Raw genomic sequence first — 18,784 nt, forward strand, 5'->3', positions numbered from 1 at the left:
TTAAAAAGCTGTCTTTAGTTATGTTATAAGAAACTTGATAATCTTAGAGGCATTACTGACTGAGTGAGGGGTGAAGATTATTTTTGTGTCAAAGGATCTTCCAAAACTGAAATGACAATACATATTAGCTTTTTATTTTATCAGCTCACAAGGGTTATGCTTAACTCCAGTCATACTGTCATACTGGAAGAATAGTTTCCACTTAGCAAGAGTTGGTGAGTTAATACTTCTTTTTGCTGAACCAGAGTCAGGCTTTCCTTGAAATGTAGCCATTTTTCCTTCTGCTGAGAGGTATTTGTCCTGGGCCACATTAAAGTACAGGAGGGTTTTTTTCCTTCCTAGTGGTCACAGATTTCAACAGGATGAAGTGACTTGGAACTAATATTGTGAAGAGTGTGTGACTCTGCTCACAAATGCCTAGGCATATCTATGTTGTCCTTTTTTCGTTGGAGGGGAGAGAAGATTGAGGTCAATATGAAATTTTGCAAAGTAATATTTGGAATATCCATCAATATTTTAACATTACTGATTAAAATTATAATTTGATAGGGAAAATTTCCATAGAATCAGCTTATAAAAGCTGGAAGATTGTAAAATGTCAAATCAGGTCACCTATAATTATACCATAAGCTGAACATTTCAACTAAATTCAGGTTAAATTTTGGATCTTTACTAGGAGACATTGGTAGGTTATATTGACAACAGTCAGCATAGGTATATACTTAAGTTGCCTTTTAGGGTACTAAAAAGTCATTCATTCATTTAGGGCCAGACACTATATTAGACCTTATGCATTTAAAAACATTCTGTTATGTATAAGTTCTTTATATTAAAGACTTTTGAAAAGAACAACAACTAAACATCACAGATCATGTTACTGATTCTGCAACAGTCATATGTAGTTGTAGAAGGGGGAACAGATTTCTGATTAACTTGAATAAGCAAAGTTAACCATGAAATGAGCCTGGATCATGAATGGAATATGCTTTCCCTAACCCAGAAGAACCATGTCTATCAGTGGAAGGTGTTAGGAGATACTTGATACTAGATCCACATTCCTGCTTCTGGATTTTTGGAGACGACTTGATGTTATTCCTAAACTTTTTTCCAGGGATAAGGGTCTGTAGGCCTTTTTGTACACACTAGGGACTAGCCAAATGAACTTGCTAAGAAGGCTACACACAGAGGTTGTAGGTATCTAGATCTCCTGCTTTCTGCTCATTTTCTGTGAGGCAAACTTTATTATTCTGAATATGTCCACTGACTTTCCTTAAAGTCCAGAAACCTAGTCATATTATTTTTTTCTCTTTTGACACCTAGGCAATAAGTCTAAAAATCTATGAAATCTGTATCATCTCCCATTTCCACTGACCAAGTTCAAGCTTTCGTTTTTTTGACTGTTATAATAGAAGTTGCCTAATGTCTCCTTGAATCCATTCTCCCAATTTTCAGGTTTTTCCTTTACCATTCTAAACACACATTTTTATACATAAGCTGACCAAATCATCACACTACTTAAAAGTAATCAATAGTACTACACCACCCACTGTATAAAGTTACATTTTTAGATATGCATTGTCCTTCATAATTCCTTCCCTTTGGTTTCCTGTGCTTATACAAAACTGAAATCAACCCTGTGATACAACTATACAACCAAAATAAATTTACTCCAAAATCTATAGGTAAATTTCTGTTTGTCTTTTAGAGAGCAGACCAGCAATTAAATTAACAAGTAACTATTGCTCACCTGACTTCTACACTAGGGACTGTGGCAGATAGAAATAATATAGGATGAGCATCAGTCCTGGTTTGTCTGGAATATTTCCTGTTTCTGTCTACAATCTCAGAGTAATTATTAACACCTCCTTTCACTCTCAGTTTGGATAATAAATTAGATGCCCTTTCCCATCATTCTTGCTGTTATAAAGGTGCCATTTGGACATGCACACAGGAAATTATTGGAGAATAAGAAAAATTTTGATGCAATGAAACATTTAATTTTCTGATAGAGCCCAAAATGTCATGTTCAGGAGGGACAGTAAGGGATTTGAAGTCAGTAGGAAAGGCTTTAAATGGCAAGAACATGAAGCCTAGATAGACATGAAGGGAGGCAACAGGAAAATGTCATGGGATGGGTATATGCATGACAGTTGTGTGCCCCACTCAGGAAATCAACTGGAATGAAGACAATCTAGTGACATTCAGTACACCATAATGAAGAAACATGACAATAGTGGTGATTTGGAAAACTGGTCCAAGAGTGGAGACTAGGAGATGGGCACTTGTCCCATGTGAGAGGAAAGGTGGAGGTATTGAACTCAGGGGCAGAAATTTCCAATTACAGAGCTTCTCTTAAGTGAATTCCATTGAAAGGGAAATCTATGTTAGCAATACTCTGGTAGGTAGGCTTCTGTCATCCTATGGGACACAGTTACACCATACAGACTGAGGTTACTAATATCATGGGACCGATAGGACAGGAAATAATTTTCTGAAGAAAAGCATTTGGTATAAGATGATGTGTTTCTTTTCTGTGTCAAGAAACCCATAAGATTGTTATTATTATTACTTATTCACTTAGAGGAAGAATAGAAAAAAATACAGTGATGCATGCCATATGGCTTACTGCCATGTTTTACAATTCACTCACAGGTGATTAGTCTATTTTCTTGCTCCTACTGGCTGGTTTAGCTCAGTGGATTGAGCGTCGGCCTGCGAGCTAAGTGTCGCTGGTTCGATCTTCCAGTCAGGGTACATCAGAGAAGGAAAACTCTGACTCCAAAAAACCTCCGCTGCCTTGCGGCATACCTCTTCAGGGGAAAGGCTAAGGGAGTAAACCCCGACAGAAAATCCGGAGCCGGAGTCCCTAAGGCGGTTCGACATTGTAGTCAACACCGGCAACTCCTGCGGCGCACCTGAACCCAAGCTGTATTGACTCCGTCTTTCCCTTGGATCCTTCAGCTGCGAAGAGAGGGGGGGTCTGCTGCATGGGCAACAGCTGGCCCTCCATATCACCCTGCCCAGGCTCTGTAGCTTCAGCGTCATCGCAAGATGTTGATTCAACATGGGAGGAGACAGATACCATGTCACTCCCGAGTCGGACTGCACAGCCATTCTCGGCCGTGCAGATAGACTCTTAAGAAGCTACACCATCGTCTCTCGAGACGGACGGCTGCCGACGACGACGACTGTTCTTTGCACACTTATCACACACAAAACAACTGTGCATGTGTGTGTGTTACTCTTATAGCTTTTCAACCACATTAAAATTTTTGGGTACTCAGGGTCTCATTTTAATAATATTTTATCTTCAGTGCTTTGCATAATGTACTTCATGAATCAATTAGTGAATAATCAGAAGATGCTGGAATTTCTGCTTTTGATGATTTAGTTTTCATTCAAAAGGGTTAAAAGGTCCTCAAAAAACCATAACAGAAGTGTGATGTGCTTCTTGAGGGCTAAGCAGAGTCAGGAAGTATGAATGACTTTACTGCTTAGTGCAGGCTGTTGTAATATTTGTCCTGGATCTGACCATTCATTAAATTATTACCTTGTGGATGATAACCAGAAGCCCTCTCTCCTCTCAGCTAAGAAGGAAGATGATGTTCCCTGTTTGTATAGTAATGTATTTAACTCTTTCTGCTAATATTAGTTTTTAATATTACCTAAATCAGCAGTCAATAAGTATTTAAGCTTAAGTACAGAACTTGCCCTTTTTTGCATTCTCCTAATGCTTTTCATTGTTAATTGTAGCAGTGAGACCAAAGTCATATTAGAAACCTGATGGGCTTTGAAGTCAGACGGCCCTGGTTTATAAGTATTATTCTATCTCACTAACCAACTGTGTGACCGTTCAAAAGCCTCCATTTTTGCCCTGTAAAATAGGGATAATAAGAGAACATACCTCATAGAGTTGAGTTGTTGTGATTATGAAATGAGATGTATATTAAAAAATATTGTAGTGAAGTGATGTCTCCAAGAAGGGCACATAGTTTGTTCCCTACTTCAGTGTTCACTGACCCCCCAGTCCCCAGAAAATAAACTAATGACTATGCTTAGATAAGACTCCACTGTGAAAATCTGACCTGGTAGTGTGGTTGAAACACCCCCTGGAACACAGAGACTGAGAAGAACTGTATTAGATGGGTAAGGGGAGCAATTTCTCTTTGACCACATCGCCTCTCCTCCAAGCTGGTCTGCTTCTGCACCGAGAGCCCCCTCCCCTACCATAGCCACCAACAGTTTCTCCAGTGGGAAAAGAAAGCCTGAAGTGGATGTCTCACTCTCCCAGTGAACAGCAACCATATCCTGGCGGACCACATTCCACTTGCAGGAATGCTCAGCAGAGCTGAGTTGGTGGCCCATATGTCCAGGGAGTTTGGTTGGCAGCTATGTCTTATTTGGATCCCCAGTCAATGCCCCGTATCAGTTGTGGAGCCCATCTATGGCCCTGGCCAACTTTGGAACATCAGTGCCAGTCCTGCATGGCCAGGAAGCCTGGCTAGAGAGCCTGGGCAGCAGTGGAGCCCATCTTTCTTACAACCCAACTAGACCGGAGATCCAAGCTACCAACCTGTTCAAGCCACCAACCCTATTAAGTTCAGCTTCCAGTCTTACATGACCAGAGAGCCTAAAGAGTCACCATGGTCAGCCTTGGTACCCAGCTTATCATACCACCCAGGAGTGGACACCAACCTTGCTCAATTGCTAAACACAGCCTACAGCCTCACCAGGCAAGGAACCCAAACATGATTCCAGTCAGTCATGAAGCATAGCTTGCCATCTCAGCTGACTAGGGAGTCTGAACAGTGACAAGACCTGATTGTGGAGCACAGTCTCCAGCCCCACCCAACTGTGAGATGTAGCTGGAGGCCCTACCTGATATGAAAGCCTGGCCAGTGATCTTTCCCAAGAGTAGCATATGAATAGCAGCCTACCTGATTGAAAAGCCCAGCCTGTGACCCAGTCCAACTCTGGGAAAGAGCCTGTGGTTCTGTCTGATCACAGGGCCCACCCTGTCCATCCAAGACATGCCTGTGGCCCTGTCTAAACATGGAGTTTAGCCAGAGGCACCATCCTGTCAGGGAACACAACCTGCAACCTTGTCCAACCACAGGTGAATGCAGATCCCAACTAGTGGACCTACCTGACTGTAGAGCACAGCCAGCACCCTTACCCATCAGAAAGCCTGCACAGTAGCTCAACTTGAATATGAAGCCCAGAGAGTAGCAGTGTCACACACCCTCAGCCTCAGAGCAGTGGCATCAATGAACCAAAGACTGTGATATGAAGCTTCACCTACTTGTGGATGCTACCAGCAGATCCATACAGTACTCCAAGCTGAGCCGACTGGTGGTCTTTCCCTGCCATAAAAAAACTGCAAAGTTAGGAGAAGAGACTACATATTCAAATGTGCAGATATCATAAAGAATCAGGTAAACATGATGTTACTGGAGGAAATTAAGAAAGCTCCAATAGCTGATCTTAAAGAGATAGAGATTGATGAACTGGCTGAATTCAGAATAATCATTCTAAAGAAGTTCAATGTGAAGAAAATATGATGCCAAAGAAATTTTGAGAAAGAACAAAGTGGGAAGTATTATGCTCACTGAAATCAAATATAGTGCAAACTAAAATAGCAAAACCAGATATCTAGCTCAATGGTATAGAATAGATAGCCCAGAAATATATCCTTGCTTGTATAGTAAATTTATCTATGACAAAGGAGGGAATACTTTACAATGAAGTAAAGACAGTCTCTTCAGTAAGTGGTGCTGGAAAAAATGGACAAATGCATGCAATAAAAATAAAACTGGACCATTTTTTTACACCATATATAAAAATAAACTCAACTTGGATTAAAGACTTAATGTAAAACCTGAAACCATAAAACTCCTAGAAGAAAACATAGGCAGTAAACTTTTTTTTAAAGTATATTTTATTGAATATATTGTTACAATAGTTCCAATTTTTTCCCCTTTGCTTCTCTCTTCTCAGCACCCACCCGCCCCCAGCAATCCCACCACCCACAGTTCAGGCCCATGGGTAATGCATACAAGTTCTCTGGCTTCACCCTTTCCTATATTATTCTTTAAAAAAAATTAATTAATTAATTTTTATAACAATAAAAAATAACATCCCCTCCCTATCAGACTTAAGACCCATTATAATCTTATAAAGGACAATGGGTGAAGGTCTCAAGTTCCTCTGGCTGCTTCAAGCTGGACATGGTCATCGTCCTACCTACCTTAGGGTCCAGAAATCCCTAATAAGAGTGGGGGTTTGGAGGGGATGGTGGCTTACCCACATGGGGAAGGATCTTGCAGACTCCAGGTCAGTTGGCTGTCCCCGGACAATAGCGTGCTTGGTTTAACAGGCTGGCATCCTTTTTGTATTCTGGGGGCAACAGATTTGGCAACAAGTTTAAAAGGCATCATTCAATCCATAATCACTAGATGACAAAAGACAGGGATTCATTTTTCAATGTCCCACATTATGGAAAAAAAGGGCTTCTTTGGAGGAAGGTGTGCCAGGCATGTCACACTTGTCAAAAACCCTTTTGCCCACTATACTTACTTTGGGTTGAAGAGAATATTTTAGGTATTCCTCCTCTCAGACCTCTGGGACCTTTCTGTCCAAGCCATTAGCATAGAAAAGAGAAACCAGTTTTAAAGTGAAGCCCACAGACCACCCCATTCTTCACCAACCCAACCACTTAGTTCAGCCAAACCATTGAGTCTCAGGAGGCAGTGCTGCAGACAGGATTAGGTGAGGCCTATACGTACAGACAATCACTCAAGTAATGAGCTCATAGGCTTATTTCCTGTGAAAACAGAAAACACATGTTAATTTATGCAACATAACCCATGAACCAGTCTCTAAATATGTAAGGGTTTCTAATTGGAAAGACATCCAGTTGCAAGGCATTTGACATTCATCTTGCCTATAAATTAAGCATATTAATGATGTTTAATGATGCTTAATGATGATGCCACAGACCTGGCTTAACTTTCAAATGAAAACAAACTTTAAATGAAAAAGAACTTTAAAGACAGTTAGCTGCACTACTTTATAGTCTACCACGAAGCATTGTGATTTTCCTTGAATCATGATTTTTCTCCTTAAGATTACCTTCCTTGTCATTAACGGGACTGCATTAAATCCAGTTTTAATTTGTCCTTTTTGTTTGCATAAACACACCAAGAGCAGCAAATGATCACGTATGATCTTTAAGTCTGCTTTGCTGGAATTTACTAAAGGAACATTTAGGGTGACCTTCAGTCTGACCTTCAGGGCACAGAAGCTGGGCCACATACCTGCCATTCAGCCTTGCCTATAAACACCTGTCTTTTCCAAGTCCTTCAGGTTTTCCATTGTGCCTTAAGGTCCTTTCAAGCCATCTTTCAGGAGAGCAACCTTCGTTCCTTCCCTGGAGAGATTGCCATGGACCACACAACCAACCAAGGTACCAGGCCTTTTTTCTCATGAACTTTTATTACCTTCAAAAGTCAATCCCAGTTCCTTAGAGTGTTTTGGTAACAGCCAGAGCCCAAGCATGTCTCCTTTAGGCCTGACATTTCAGTCAAAGTCTTGGTCAACTAAACCTCTATTAAGAACTGGTCTTATTAGTTTTGTGCAAAGAACCTTGTGTCATTACTTACTTTTTCAGAATGCAAAATTCTGGAGGAATCAGGTAGGGAGAAAAATATACTGTATGAAGCAAAATTCTTGTCTTTCTAATATTCACTAAAATTTCATTTCCATTCTTTATATTTTATTCCCCTCCCCATTAAAAATTGTTTGCTTTTCTCTTACAGTTGTTCTACTTTTTTTTTTTTTTGCCTATTGCTTCCCTGCACCTTGCCCACCCCTTCTCCCACAGTCAGTTCCCACACAGTTGTCCATGTCCATGGGTCATTATACATGTTCTTTGACTAAACCCTTCCCCTTCTGTCCCTTCGCCCTCCCCCCTTGTCACTGTTAGTCTACTCTTTGTTACATACCTCTGGTTCAATTTTGCTTGTTTGTTTGTGATATTCATTAGCCTCCTGTAATAGGTGATAGCATAAGGTATTTTTCTTTTGTTGCTTGCCTTATTTCATTAATTCATAATTCTTTCTAGTTCCATTCATGTTGTTGCAAATGGTAGAAGTTCCTTCTTTCTTTCTGCTACATAGTACTTTGTTGGGTAAATGTACTCTAGTTTTTTTATCTACTCATCTACAGCTGGGCACTTAGGTTGTTTCCAGCACTTGGCTATTGTAAATAGTGCTGCTATAAACATAGGGGTGCATAGGTTATTTTGAATTGGTGGAATTGCTGCCTCAAAAGGCAGTTTCATTTTAAGTTTTTTGAGTAAGTTCCATATTGTTTTCCATAGTGGCTGCACCAGTCTGCATCCCCAGCAGAAGTGTACCAGGGTTCCCTTTTTTCCGCATCCTTGCCAGCACAGGTTGTTTGTTTGTTGCTGATGGCCATTCTGACTGGTGTGAGGTGGTATCTCTTTGTGGTTTTTATTTTCATTTCTCTGATCGCTAGTGATGTTGAGCATTTTTTTCCCCAGCTTTTCTTTATTGATTATATTGTTACAATAGTTCCAATTTTCTCCCCTTTCCTCCCCTCCACCCAGCATCTCCCTCCCCCAGCAATCCCACCCCCCAAGTCCATACCCATGGTTCGTAAAAAATAACTATCCCTCCCTCTCAGATATTAAGACCCTTTGTAATCTTGTAAAGGACAGTGGGCAAAGGTTTCAAGCTCCTCTAGCTGCTTCAAGCTGGACATGGTCGTCGTCCTACTTACCCTTGGGTCCAGAAATCCCTAATAATAGTGGGGGTGTGGAGGGGAGGGTGGCCTTCCCACATGGGGAAGGATCATGCAGACTCCAAGTCAGTTGGCTGTCCCCGGACAACAGCGTGCTTGGTATAACAGGCTGGCATCCTTGTTGTGTTCTGGGGGCAACAGATTTGGCTACAAGTGTTAAAAGACATCATTCAGTCCATAACTACTAGATGACAAAAGGCAGGGATTAATTTTTCAATGTTCCACATTAGGAAAAAAAAAAGAAAAGGGCTTCTTTGGAGGAAGGTGTGCTAGGCACATCTTGCCTGCCCAAAACCCTTTTGCCCATTATACTTAGTTTGGGCTGAGGGAAATAGTTTAGTTTCCCCCCTCTCAGACCTCTGGGCCCTTTCTGTCCAAGCCATTAGGATAGAAAAGAGAGACCAGTTTTAAAGTGAAGCCCACAGACCACCCCATTCTTCACCAACCCAGCCATTTAGCTCAACCAAACTGTTGAGTCTCAGGAGGCAGCGCTGCAGAGAGGATTAAGTGAGGCTTATGCATACAGACAATCACTCAGGTAATGCAGTCATAGGCTTATGCCCTTTGAAAACAGAAAACACATGTTAATTTATGTAACATAACCAACAAACAAGTCTCTAAATCTGTAAGACTGTCTTATTGGGAAGACATCCAGTTGCAAGGCACTTGACATTCTACTTGCCTGCAACTTGAATCTCTTTGGTGATATCACAGATATGGTTTAATTTTCAAGTGAAACCATATTTTAAATGAGAAGAAACTTTTAAGACGGTTAGCTGCCCTACTTTACAGTCTGCCACTGATCATTGTGATTTTCCTTGAATAATGATTTTTCTCCCTAAGATTACCCTCCTTGTCTTTAAAGGGACTACATTAAGTCCATTTTTAATTTATCCTGTTCATTTGCATAAACATAACAAGAGCAGCAAATGATCACTTATGATCTTTAGCTCTGCTTTGCTGGAACTTACCCAAGGAACATTTAAGGTGACCCTCAGTCTGCTCTTCAGGGTACAGAAGCTGGGCCACATACCTGGCATTCATCCTTCCCTGTACACACCTGTCCTTTCCAAGTCTTTCTGGTTTTCCATTGTGCCTTAAGGTCCTTTCTAGCCATCTTTCAGGAAAACAACCTTCGTTCCTTCCCTGGAGAGATTGCTGTGGACCGCACAACCAACCATGGCAGCAGGCCTTTTATCTCTCAGGCTTTTATTACCTTTGAAAGTCATTCCCAGTTCCTCAGGGCTTTTTGGTAACAACCTGAGCCCAAGCATGTCTCCTTTAGGCTTGACATTCCAGTCAAAGTCTTAGTCAAAAAAAAAAAAGGAACCTCTATTAACAACTGGTCTTATTAGTTCTATGCAAAGAAACTTAAGTCATTACTTACTTGTTTAGAATGCCAAACTCTGGAGAGATCAAATAGGCATAAAAATATACAACGTGAAGGAAAATCTTTGTCCTAATATTCACTGAAATGGCATTTCCATTGTTCATATTTTCATTTTTCCCCCACTAAAAAAAATTTTTTGTTTGTTTTTCCATTACAGTTGTCTCATTTTTTTCCCCTCTTGCTTCCCTGTACCCTGTCCCTCCCTTCCCCCACATTCAGTCCTCACTCAGTTGCCCATTTCTGTGGGTCATTTATACATGTTCTTTAACTTGACACTTCCCTTTCTTACCCCCTTTTCTCCCTCCCACCTCCACCGTTGTTACAGTTAGTCTACTACTTGTTTACATAGCTCTGTTTCAATTTTGCTCATTTGTTTGTGTTGTTCATTAGTTTCCTGTAATAGGTGACAGCATAATGTATTTTTCTTTGGTTGCCTGGCTTATTTCGCTAAGCATAATTCTCTCTAGTTCCATCCATGTTGTTGCAAATGGTAGAAGTTCTTTCTTTCTTTCTGCTACATAGAACTCCATTGTGTAAATGTACCACAGTTTTTGGATCCACTCCTCTACAGATGGGCATTTAGGTTGTTTCCAGCACTTGGCTATTGTAAATAGTGCTGCTATGAACATTGGAGTGCATAGGTTCTTTTGAATTGGTGTTTCGGGATTTTTCGGATATAATCCTAGCAATGGAATTGCTGGTTCAAAAGGCAGTTCCATTTTTAGTTTTTGGAGGAAATTCCAAACTCTTTTCCATAGTGGCTGCACCAATCTGCATTCCCACAAGCAATGCACCAGGGTTCCCATTTCTCTGCATCCTCTCCAGCACAAGTTGTTTGTTGATTTGTTGATGATGGCCATTCTGACTGGTGTGAGGTGGTATCTCATTGTGGTTTTTATTTGCATCTCTCTGATGGCTAGTGATGTTGAGCAATCTTTCATATGTCTACGGGCCCTCTGTATGTCCTCTTTGGAGAATTGTTTGTTCAGGTCCTTTGCCCATTTTTTAATTGGGTTGTCTGTCTTCTTGGTGATGAGTCGTATGAGGTTTTTATATATTTTGGAGATCAATCCCTTGTCTGAGATGTCATTGGCGAATATATTTTCCCATATGGTTGGTTTCCTTTTCATCTTGCTGATGTTTTCTTTAGCTGAGCAGAAACTTTTTAGTTTGATGTAGTCCCATTTGTTTATTCTTTCCTTTATTTCCCTTGCCTTAGGAGATATATCAGTGAAAATGTTGCTACGTGGGATATCTGAAATTTTCCTGCCTATTTTTTCCTCTAGGACTTTTATGGTATCACGGCTTACATTTCAGTCTTTGATCCATTTTGAGTTTATTCTGGTGTATGGTGTAAGTTGGTGGTCTAGTTTCATTTTTTTGCATATCCCTGTCCAGTTCTCCCAACACCATTTGTTGAAGAGGCTCTTTTCACTCCATTTGATGTTCTTTTCCCCTTTGTCAAATATTAGTTGACCATATAGACCTGGGTTTATTTCTGGGCTCTCTATTCTGTTCCATTGATCTATATGTCTGTTTTTATGCCAGTACCAGAATGTTTTGATTACCGTGGCCTTGTAGTATTGTTTGATATCAGGTATTGTGATTTCTCCTACTGTGTTCTTCCACAAAATTGCTGTGGCTATTCGGGCTCTTTTTTGGTTCCATATAAATTTTTGAAATATTTGTTCTAGGTCTGTGAAATATGTTGCTGGTATTTTAATAGGGATTGCATTGAATCTATAAACTGATTTGGGTAGTATGGACATTTTAATGATGTTGATTCTTCTCATCCATGAGCATGGTATATGCTTCCATTTATTTGTATCTTATTTAATTTCTTTCTTCAGTGTTATGTAGTTTTCTGAGTACAGGTCTTTTACCTCCTTGGTTAAGTTTATTCCTAGGTATTTTATTTTTCTTGTTGCTATGGTAAATTGAATTTTTCTTTCAGTTTCTATCTCTGGGTTTTTATTTTTGGTGTATAAAAATGCCTTTGATTTCTTAATATTGACTTTGTATCCTGCTATTTTGCCGAAATCACTTATTAGGTCGAGTCGTTTTTTTGTGGAATCTATGGGGTTTTCTATGTACACTATCATGTCATCTGCAAATAATGACAGTTTTACTTCCTCTTTTCAAATTTGGATGCCTTTTATTTCTCTTTCTTGTCTGATTGCGGTGGCTAGAACTTCCAAGACTATATTGAATAGGAGTGGAGAGAGCGGACATCCTTGTCTTGTTCCTGATCTCAGGGGGAATGCTCTCAGTTTTTGCCCATTGAGTATGATGTTGGCTTCAGGTTTCTCATATATGGCCTTTATTATGTTAAGGTATGCTCCCTCTATTCCCATTTTGCTGAGAGTTTTTATCATAAATGGGTGTTGTACTTTATCAAATGCTTTTTCTGTATCTATTGATATGATCATGTGGTTTTTGTCTTTCATTTTGTTTATGTGGTGTATTACGTTTATTGATTTGCAAATATTAAACCATCCTTGCATCCCTGGGATGAATCCTACTTGATCGTGGTGTATGATCTTTCTAATGTGTTGCTGAATCCGGTTTGCCAATATTTTGTTGAGGATTTTAGTATCTATGTTCATCAGCGATATTGGCCTGTAGTTTTCTTTCTTTGTTGTGTCTTGACCTGGTTTTGGAATTGGGTTATACTGGCTTCATAGAATGAGTTTGGCAGTCTTCCCTCTTCTTGTATCTTTTGGAATAGTCTGAGGAGGATAGGAGTTAGTTCTTTCCCAAATGTTTTGGAGAATTCACTTGTGAAGCCATCCGGTCCAGGGCTTTTGTGTGCCGGGAGTTTTTTGATTACTGCTTCAATTTCACTAGCTGTTATTGGTCTATTCAGACTTTCTGCTTCTTCTTGATTCAGTTTGGGAAAGAAAATATGTTTCCAGGAATTTGTCCATTTCCTCTAGGTTGTCAAATTTCTTGCCATACAGTTGTTCGTAATAATTTCTTATAATCCTTTGTATTTCTGTGGTATCAGTTGTGATTTCTCCTCTTTCGTTTCTGATTTTATTTATTTGGTTCCTCTCTCTTTTTTTCTTGATGAGCCTGGTTAGAGGCTTGTCAATTTTGTTTATCTTTTCAAAGAACCAGCTCCTACTTTTGTTGATCTTTTGAATTGTTACTTTAGACTCTATGTCATTTAATTCTGCTCGGATCTTGATGATTTCCTTCTTTCTACTTGATCTGGGCTTTGCTTGTTGTCTTCCTCTAGTTCTTGTAGCTGTAGGGTTAAATTTTTTATTAGAGGTTCTTCTAGCTTTTTTAGGTAGGCCTGAATTGCTATGAACTTTCCTCTTAGGACTGCTTTCGCTGTATCCCATAGGTTTTGGGTTGTTGTGTGTTCATTATCATTAGTTTCCAGGAACTTTTTGATTTCTTCCTTGATGTCATTATTAACCCATTCATTATTTAGTAGCGTGTTATTCATTCTCCATGAGTTTGAATGTTTTTGAGTTTCTTCCTTGAGGTTGATTTCCAATTTTAAGCCATTGTGATCTCAGAAGATGCTTGATATAATTTCAATTTTCTTGAATTTGTTAAGGCTTGTTTTGTGTCCTACCATGTGGTCTATCTTTGAAAATGTTCCATGTGCACTTGAGAAGTATGTATATTTTGCTTCTTTGGGGTGAAAACTTCTATATATATAGACTAAGTCCATTTGATCTAGAGTGTTGTTCAGTGCCTCAATATCTTTGGTGTTTCTTTGCTTCGAAGATCTGTCCATTGTTGACAATGGGGTGTTAAAGTCCCCTACTATGAGTGTGTTGCTGTCTATATCTTTCTTGGAGTCTTTCAAAAGTTTCCTTATGTACTTGGGTGCTCCTAAGTTGGGTGCATATATATTTATAAGGGTTATATCTTCTTGATGGATTTTTCCCTTAAGTATTATGAAATGCCCTTCTTTGTCTCTTTTTATGGACTTTGCTGTGAAATCTGTTTTGTCTGATATAAGTATTGCTACCCCGGCTTTTTTTTCATGTCCATTTGCTTGAAATACTTTTTTCCACCCCTTTACTCTCAGTCTGTGGAGATCTTTTGTTCTAAGGTGGGTCTCTTGTAGACAGCATATATGTGGGTCATTCTTTCTAATCCATTCAGCTACCGTATGTCTTTTAATTGGAGCGTTTAATCCATTTACATTTAAGGTTATTACCGATAAGTACTTATTCATTGTCATTTTTCCCCTTTGTACTCGTGTTCTTCTCTGTCTCTCTCTGTTTCTTTATCTTCTTAGAGCAGACCCTTTAGCATCTCTTGCATTGCTGGTTTGGTGGAGATGTATTCTTTTAGCCTTCTTTTTTCTTGGAAGCTCCTTATTGCACCCTCCCTTTTGAATGAGAGCTTTGCTGGGTATAGTATTCTAGGTTGTAGGCCTTTGTTTTTCATTGCTTGGAATATTTTTTGCCATTCCCTTCTGGCTTGTAGTGTTTCTGCTGAGAAATCTGATGATAGCCTTATTGGAGCTCCCTTATATGTTATTAGTTGTTTCTCTCTTGCTGCTTTTAGGATCCTCTCTTTGTCTTTGAATGTTGCCATTTTAATTATGATGTGTCTTGAGGTGGGCCTGTTGGGGTTCATCTTCATTGGGACCCTCTGTGCTTCCTGGACTTGCATGACTCTTTCTCTCCTCATGTTAAGGAAGTTTTCTTTCATTAGTTTTTCAAAGAGGTTTTCTATCCCTTGCTCTTCTTCTTCTCTTTATGGAATTTCTATGATATAGATATTATTACATTTCATGTTGTCCTGCAGCTGTCTTAGAACCTCTTCAGTCTTGTTTAGTCTTTTTTCATTTTGTTGCAGTGTCTGGGAGTTTTTGTCTACATTGTCCTCCAGCTCGCTGATTCGATATTCTGCTTCCTCTGGCCTGATTTTAATTCCTTCTACTGTGTTCTTCAATTCAGAGATCGTATTCTTCATTTCCTCCTGGCTCTTATTGATAGCTTCTATGTCCTTTTTCATGCAGTTGTAATTCTCAGTAAGTTCCTTGTAGTTTCCCTGGAGTTCCTTGTACTTTTCTTTGAACTTGCTGATCTCATTGAGCTTCCCTATAATCCATATTTTTAGTTCCATATCTCATAGTTTGCTCCCCTGTATTTTATTTAGCACTCTTTCTGAGGATTCTTCCTTTTCTTTCGATGGTTGGTTATTTCTCTCCCTCCCAATTTTCATGACACTTATTGTTTGTTGCTACTTCTTAGATTGATCTGCACTTTTTGGACCTGCCTCTGGTGGTGTCAGATTGTGTACCAGTCTGGGCCTAGGTAGCCTGTTGGAGACTATCAGAGATCTACTGCCTTTTTCTGTCTCCTTTAGTTGTTAATCTATTAAGTGTGTGATCAGCTGTCAGGCTTAAAGACTGAGAGTGTGGCAGCTTAATTCCCTTAGGCAGGGCTTTTGCTTCCCCTCAGGCTGATGCCACTTGAAGGGGAATTGTCTGCCAGTTATGTTGTGATGAAGCAGCCTTTTCTGTCTCTCCGTGGTTATAATACCTCTCTCCAGCTAGTGTTCAGTTGGTTATTCCAGATGATTTCGCCACACTTAAGTTGTATGTCCGGACTGGTCCTGGGAGGAGGTTACTGTAGCTTCCACTTACCTCTCCATCATCTTGGATCCCTCTCATAAATTTACTCTTTAGAAACAATTTAATTTATAAATACATGAATTGATTTAAAGAAAAAGATTAATGAAATAGTATAGAAAGTAAAGAGGTGGTTATGGCTCTAGGGAGTCTCCCTGAATTGGCAGTAAACTTTTTGACATAGCTTATAGCAATATACCTTTGGGTATATCAAGGGTAAAAAAAAGAAAAAGCAACAACAATAAATGGGACTACATCAAACTAAAAAGCTTTTGTACAGTGACAGAAACCTAAAAACAACAACAAAAGACTGCTGAATAGGAGAAAATACTCACAAATAATACATGTGATAAAAGGTTAATATACAAAATTTATAAAAACTTATTGAACTCAACACTAGAAGAAAAATCTGTTCCAATTAAAAATGAATTAAAGACCCGAGTGTACATTTTTCCGAAGAGTACATACAGATGGCCAATATGCATATGAACAGATGCTCAACATCACTAATCATCAAGGAAAGGAAAGTAAAATCACAATGAGATATCACACTTGTTAACATTGCTATCAATAAACCAAAAAATAACGAATACTGGCAAGGATGTGGAGAAAAGGAAACCCTTGTGCATTGTGGGATTGTAATTTGGTATAGCCATAATGGAAAACAGTGTGGAGGTTCCTCAAAAAACAGAACTACCTTATAATCTGACAATTCCATTTCTAAGTATATATCCAAATTAAATCAAATCATTATCTTGAAGAAATATCTGTACACTCATGTTCACTGTGGCATTATTTACAAAATCCAAGATATGGAAGTAATGTGTCTATTGAAAGTGACTGTTTAAAGAAACATTATATATATGTTAAATTACATTATATATGTTATTACATTATATATAACAACATTATTCAGTCATTTAATAGGGAAATCTTGCCATTTGCAACAACATGGATGAAGCTTGAGGGTATTATACTATGGGAAAATAGACAGAGAAAGTTAAATACTACATGATCTCACTTATATATGGAATCTAAAAAAACAAAACAAAAACACACCCAAACTCAGAAACAGAGCAGATTATTGGTTTCCAGTGTCAGGGTTAGAGGGTAGGAGAAAGTGGGTGAAGATAGTTAAATGGTGCAAATTTCCAGTTATAAGCTGAATAATATGCAGCATGGTGATTATAATGAACAATATTGTATTGTGTCCTTGAAAGTTGATAAGAGAATAGATCTTAAATGTTCTCACCACACACAAATGACAACAATGTGAAGTAATAGGTGTGTTAACTAACTTTATTGTGGTAACCCTTTCACAGTGTATACATATATCAAATCATCAAATGTATTCTTTAAACTTACACATTGTTATATGGCAATTATATCTCAATAAAGCTTGAAAAAAAACAGTGTTGTATAGTACCTAGCACATGGTTAGTTCTCAAATAATATTAGCTGTTTTCATGTTATGTATGAAAGTACTCTCTTCCCCAAAAGTATCTCTTAGTTATCCTAGAAGTAACAGTCTTGATAGGTGGCAGTGGAAATGAATGAAAGTATATAAGCAAAATATACCTTAAAGAAAGTGAATGTAAACTCAAGAGTGAGGTGAGACAGGAAAACTAATATATTTCTTCATTAATTCTTAGTCCTGTTTTTTTCCTCCATCCTGGTTCCCAATATTTCATGAAGTCAGGATATATTGCCTTTTTAAAGGGAATTAGGACTTCTCTGTCTAGGTTGGCAATGTAAGCAAGCTTTCTTTTATCTAATAATAACTAGACCTAGACAGCTGCCTGACCTAACATAAGCGAGAAAAGGGGAAACTTTGAAAATTCACCACTCAGTGAAAATGTCTGTTTGGCAGAGACAGACCTGGACAGTTGAAGCCAAATATGAGGTTCATGTGCTCCCTTGGTCCTTTTTGCTTTTTTAGCAGGATTGGGAAGTAGTACAGTTATGAACTATTTCCTAGGGAATTCAAGTGGTAGAAAGGTAAATTAGCTCATTTAAGTCCAAGGATCTGTGTTAGGTTTGCTTCTAACTTAACCTTAGGATCTAAGAATCAAATCTGGACTGAGCTTTGAGGTGTACCAAGAGGAAAGGCATTTCCTTGTCTAAAGGATGTGGGCTAGAGATTTGGAGGAATTGTTGAAAGACATGCTTGCCTAGGACGCTTCTAAGAAGTTACATTGGAGTCTTGAATAAGAATGGATATTTGTGTGCCAAATATCACATCCAAATCAATGAACTCTGAATAGGCCCTTTGCATTTGGGTCCTTCTCTACACTGGCACAGAAAGATTGCTCCTCTGAAATGCACTGCTTTAGCTGCAAGTTTTCAACTTATATTCCATTTCTCATACATTCTAGTGATTCCATTGATAAATTGTTAGGAAAACAACCATTTGAGTCAAATTGCTAAGTTCAAAATCACTTAAAAATAAATAAAACTTACTTCCTTAATTCTTCTACCTTTTCCCATAAGTATCTTGAACAGTTAATAATCAGAATAGATTTTATCTTTTCCTATGGAAGTTATTGGTAAAAAGATAATATAACTCTTAAGGTATCTGTAAAAGATACATATGAATATATCTCTGCTGGATTTTTGTTATGCTCTTAATACATAAAATACCTAGAAAATTTTTTCTCCCCACTGGAGTTTGGGAAATGTCCTGTACTTATCCCTTTTTAGTGTAACTCTCTAATCATACTTGGGCATAAGAAGAACATTTCATGGACTCTAAAAAGTAGCTATGTTTGTGGTCTGCAGTGGAAATTTTGTGAATAGATTGAGTTAGCCACTACTGACAGAAATAGTATCTTCACATATGGATTCAGACTTATTTTGGTTAATGTGTTCTCATAAAGTATCTATCTAATTAGATGTTTGAAGACCATCATTCATTTTGATGCAATTATCCAGTGGGTTTATTTACTTTCTATTTATAGCTTACA

This window comes from Furipterus horrens, unplaced genomic scaffold (genome assembly GCF_987537825.1).
Source record: "Furipterus horrens unplaced genomic scaffold, mFurHor1.1.pri manual_scaffold_7, whole genome shotgun sequence".
NCBI classification, from domain to species: domain Eukaryota; kingdom Metazoa; phylum Chordata; class Mammalia; order Chiroptera; family Furipteridae; genus Furipterus; species Furipterus horrens.